At 41.8% G+C, this 5,321-nt stretch overlaps 1 long non-coding RNA gene across 1 annotated transcript in view; it reads left to right on the top strand.

Moving 5' to 3' along the window:
• LOC106148559 overlaps nt 1-1,121 on the top strand; it is a 5,961-nt gene extending 4,840 nt beyond the window's left edge. Inside the window, exon 2 of the long non-coding RNA XR_001234124.1 lies at nt 947-1,121. This is a non-coding gene — a long non-coding RNA (uncharacterized LOC106148559). The remainder of the gene's footprint in view (nt 1-946) is intronic.
• The last annotated feature ends 4,200 nt before the right edge of the window (nt 1,122-5,321 follow it).

Raw genomic sequence — 5,321 nt, 5'->3', positions numbered from 1 at the left:
CTGGGTGTTATAAGTTGACTACCAGTTGTCAATACACTACCCTCCTAATGAAATAATTTGTCTATTAGTGGGTCTAGACAAAAATCACTTGTGGCTACTGTCACAAAGAAAGGATACCTGTCATAATGGCTTCTCATCAGTACCACCTATAGTTGTATTCATTTTATTTTTCTCACAAAAAATGAAACTGCATTTCATCAACCTGAACATTTAATGACTACTTTCCAGGAATTACGTAGAACAGAGGAGTATTTCAATAACAGTCTGCAAAGTCCATACTTTGGGAAACTATTGGAAAAAGGACACATTTCTTCAACATATTAAGCAATTGAAATTTATAGACTTTATTTTCAGCCTAATATAAACAAGGATCTGTTTTTAAAAAATGTGCCGGGGCTGGGGATTTAGCTCAGCGGCACAGCGCCTGCCTGGCAAGCGCAAGGTCGTGAGTTCGGTTCCCAGTACCGGAAAAAAAATAAAAAATAAAAAAAAAAATTTAAAAAATGTGCCAATCAGGAAAGCTTGAACACTGACTAGATACTTGATGATATTGAAAAATTATAATTTTTGATGGAATTTTTAAAAATTCATCTTTTAAGCCAGGTGTGGTGGCACATACCTGTGATCCCAGCACTCGGGATGCTGAGGCAGGAGGATCATTGTGAGTTCAAGGTCAGCACGAACTGCACAGTGAGACCCTGTCTCAAAAAGACAAAAAAATAAAAATAAAAACAAAAAAATTTTTAAAATTCATCTTTTAGAGATAAATATTGATAAAGTAATATGAATTCAAGTATTTATTTCAAAACAGTTGAAAAGGAGGAGGTCAGGGATGTGCGAGAATTATTTGAAAACATTCTTGTAGATGTTGAAATTTTTCATAATGTTTTTTAAGTTTCAGTAGGTGTGATGGTTAATTTTTTTTTCTTTTGGTTTTCTGTGATAGGATCTCACTCTGTAGTCCAGGCTGGCCTTGCATTCATCATCCTTCTGCCTCAGCCTCTGGAGTGCTGGGATTACAAGTATTGCCCACTATACCCAACTTCTGGTGGTTAATTTTGACTGTCAACATGATTGGCTTGAGAGATACCTAGGAGATTAATAAAACTCACTTCTGGATATGTCTGGATGGTTTCAGTTCATAATTGGCTGGCTCCAAAGCAGGCTGGCACGACACACAGGCATTGCAAAGCAGAAACAGTTTATGGCAGGCAGAAAGTAGCAAAGCTCTTTCTGTCTGTTATATCTTATCCAAACTACTTAAGGCAGGAAGCTCTCATACCCTTAATCCCAGTGCCCTTGATCATAGCATTGCACCTTGAGTCAATCCTAGCATCACACACTCTAGATGCAGGCACCTCTAGTCCCACCTATAACTGCATGAGGCTTTTTTTTTGTCTTTTTGAGACAGGGCCTCACTATGCAGTTCAGGCTGGCCTTGAGCTCACTTTGTAGTCCAAGCTGATCTATACTCCCAATGATCCTCCTGCCTCAGCCTCCCGAGTGCTGGGATTACAGGTGTGCATCACCACGCCCAGCTTTGCATGAGGCTTTGTGGTAACATCTAGACACAGCCATTACATTCCGCCCCTGGCCCCCTAAAGACTAATGCACATCCCTTTATGCAAAAGGCATTTAGTCCATCTCAGAGTTGCCAAAGTCATAACAGTTTCAGCATTGCTGAAAAGTCCAAATCCAGAGTCTCCTTTGAGATTTAGGGCAAACTTTTACCTCAGAACCCCTGTACAAATAAAAAGAAAGTTAAACACTTCCAACATTCAATGGCACAAGATAGACATTTCCATTTCAGAAGTTACAAATGGAGATAGCAAAGAATGGGAACAAAGTAAGACCAAAATCCAACAGGGCAAACATTAAATCCCACAGTTCCACTTTCAGCATCCCTGGCAATCTGTGGCAAGTTGTGAACTCCAAAGAGCTTGGGTGGCTCTGCCCACACCTGCGGCACTGCTAGTGGTTGTAGCTCCCATGGCTTCTCTCTTGATCCAGCTGTGCTCCCTCCTTGCAGTTTTCCTCAGGTGATCCACATTCCTGGCTTCTCCAAACTTTGAGGTCTCCACTGCCCCTTTGGCTTCACACTCACAGTTTCATACACTGCCCTCTCAGGAGTACACTGCCTGGCCTCCCAGGCCTTCTTTTGAAATTGGTGGAAGTTTTTCTGACCCCAGGACATTATATGTACTAGGTATTTCCATTTTGCATGCACTTGAAACCAGCATCATGTGGATGATACCGCAGTCTGCTACGGTTCCTTCTTTCTTGGCTGTAGTGGTCCAGTCCTTGAGTTGCTGAGTACTCTGAACCTAATCCTGAGGAACCAATTTTTCAGGCTGCTGCCAATCTGGAACATGGTGCTCTGGGGTTTTCTTCTCAATGCAAAGTCTTTCAACTTTGCAACTCTGAGGCTGAAAAGTCTGGAGTCCTGTTCTTGTGATGTCCTCTGGCCATCTTTTCTGTTGTCCTCTGAAATACTTGGCTTTTTCTTGCTAGTCTTTTCAGTGACCAATTTCTCCTCTCTTCTATCTTTGCAGGCTGCAACCTTATTGGAGCTTCCTTTCTGGCCAAACTCTCTACATTTTGAACCATCCTGCCAGGCTCTTTGCTCTTGATTCTCAAAATAAATATAGCTAAAAGCTCCTACCTTTTAACCTTGCCACTGCCCCAACATTAGACTGCCTTGGAATTTCTTCTGCCAGACTAATTAGTTTGTTACTCTTAATCTCAGGTCTCAGGCAATGTCTCCGGACATTAGGAAAAGGCAGACAAACTTTTTGCCAAGCCCTGATGCATATCTTCTGGAATCCAATGCAGTCCTTCTTCCCAGAAGAAACCTCCTGAGCCTATTCTTTACCAGCAGAATTTCTACCAGTGTTCTGGTCTTCTGTGCTCTGACCAGAATATCCTCTCAAGTACAGTCTTAGGTGTTCCAGCTTTGGTTTTTCAGCCAGCATCTTCAAACCTTTCCTAACTCTTCTCTCTCCCACAAGCCAACTCCAGTGGCTCCTAAACCACATGGTCAGGTATAGTCACAGCAGCGACCCCACTTCTCTGCTACCAAATTCTGTCTTAATTACTTTTCTCATTGCTGAGACAATACATTGACACCTAAATTTAAAGGAGGAAAAGTTTCAGTCCACAATTGACTGACTCCAGGATGGGGTGGATGGCAGGCAGAGAGTCATCACAAACTGTTCATGGTGGGCCAAAGGTAGCAAAACAAGCAAGAAACAATCACAGCTCTTTCCATCTGTTATATCTTACCCAGGGTACTTAGAGCAGTAGCACTCATACATACCCTTAGTTCTAGTGCCCTTGATCCTAGCATTACACAATGAATCATCCTAGCATCAGACACTGTAGATCCAGGTACCTCTGACAAAGCCCCATCTATGACTGCATAAGGCTTTGGGGGTGCACTAGACACAAGCCATAGCACATCTCTAGTGCACTTGTCACTCTTTCCTGTGGCCCTACTCACTTGGCAAAACTCATCTCTGGTTCAAACTACCTTTCCTACATACTCTGCATTTAAGCTTGGAGGGCTTAATGTGGCTAGAATAAACATAAGTGATCCCCCAGTGCCTCTAGACAACTCCACTAAATACCCATAGTCCAATCATTCTCTTCGTTTCTCAACTTTCAGTGCCATTCTCACTTCGTCACTCTCAGTTGTCACTTTTCTCATCGTTACTCTGAGATAACAAAAGCACTGTTACTTCTGAGGAGAGAACTTCTCCATCCTTCATCACTGTATCTACCAACCAGTTTTACCTGTACTATATTTGACACTCTACTGTGCCCTCCTTCGTGTTACAATGGAAGAGCTACTCATGCCCTCAGTTGAGGCCAAACCTCTGACCTCCTCTACCTTTCTCCAGACTTCTCCTCAAACTGCCTTCCAGGCTCGCATTTGCTGTTCCTTCTGCCTGAAGTAATTTCTGCATAACGTATTTCCTCCTTTAATTTAGGTCTCACCTCAAATGTTTCCTCAGAGAGCATCTCCCTAACCACCCTTTCTGTAGCCCTGATATTTCCTATCCACGTATTTTGCTAACTTTTTCTTCATTGAATTTATTTATATTATACATTATATTTATTTCCATAAATGTACTGTTTAACATTATGTAGACGTCTATTTATATGGCATCACTACCCTACATTACCACAAATGGCTTATAAAAAAGTTCTGGCCTAGGTAGGTACTCCACACATATTTATTGAATTAAAGTGTGATTTTTGTGCCCAACAGGAAGTTAACATATGCCTCCATTTCTTCAATAGTAACATTGGTCTGCCATTGTTTTGTAGAGTGCTACTAAGAGAATTAAAGGAGATGACAGTCAATGTAGATGAACCTTGAAAACATGCTAAGTGAAAGAGGCCAGACAGCAAAGACCACATACGTATGATTCCATCTATATGAACTATATAGAATAGGTAAATCCATACAGATAGAAAGTAGGTTAGGGCTGGGGATTTAGCTCAGCGGCACAGCACCTGCCTGGCAAGTGCGAGGTCGTGAGTTCGATTCCTGGTTTTGGGGGGGGGAGTAGGTTAGTGCAGGGTGGGCGGGACACTGCCTGTTGGTGGTGCTATGACAAGCAGAAACAATGAAGTGGCACCCAGGATTTGGAGGCAGATTTATTTTATGTCAATGGGCACTGATCAGGATCATTCCCAAAATATTAGACCCTGATCTCTGATGGTCTAGGGCTCATATTGGATAAGCGAGCAGGAAGTACAGAGGCAGAATAGCTTGTCAGTTAAGGATTGGTTTATATAATGTGCATCATAATGACCAGCTGTGCATCAGTGACCAGCTATTTCTAAGAGTCCAGAAACAACCAGAACTGGAACAGGAACTATTACCTGGGCAACTAAGAAATTGAAGTATACTGGTTATAGGGGAGGTATTTTCTGTTACAGTGGGGATGTGAACTTGAAAAACCACTGTGGAAGTGTGGAAATCGGTATGGAGATTCCTCAAAATTAGAAATTCCATTTGATCCAGCTCTTCCCCTTGTAAGTATCTTTCCAAAAGAGTTAAAGACATCATAGTCCAGTGATACACACATACCCATGTTTACTACAGCACAATTTATAACAGCTAAATCTTGGACACAGACTATATGCCCATCAACGGATGAAAGAATAATGAAAATGTGATATTTGTGCACCATCAAGTACCTCTTTGCCATAACAAGGGATAAACTTGAACCATTTGTAGGAAAATGGGTGCACTTTGGGCCATATTGATATGGCAAATAAGTCAGACACAAGCTTACATATCACATGGTTTC

The sequence above is a fragment of the Chinchilla lanigera genome, unplaced genomic scaffold (assembly GCF_000276665.1).
Source record: "Chinchilla lanigera isolate Chin_1 unplaced genomic scaffold, ChiLan1.0 scaffold00022, whole genome shotgun sequence".
NCBI lineage: Eukaryota > Metazoa > Chordata > Mammalia > Rodentia > Chinchillidae > Chinchilla > Chinchilla lanigera.
Note: the sequence above shows the minus strand (reverse complement) of the source record. Positions and strands in the feature narration are given on the sequence as shown.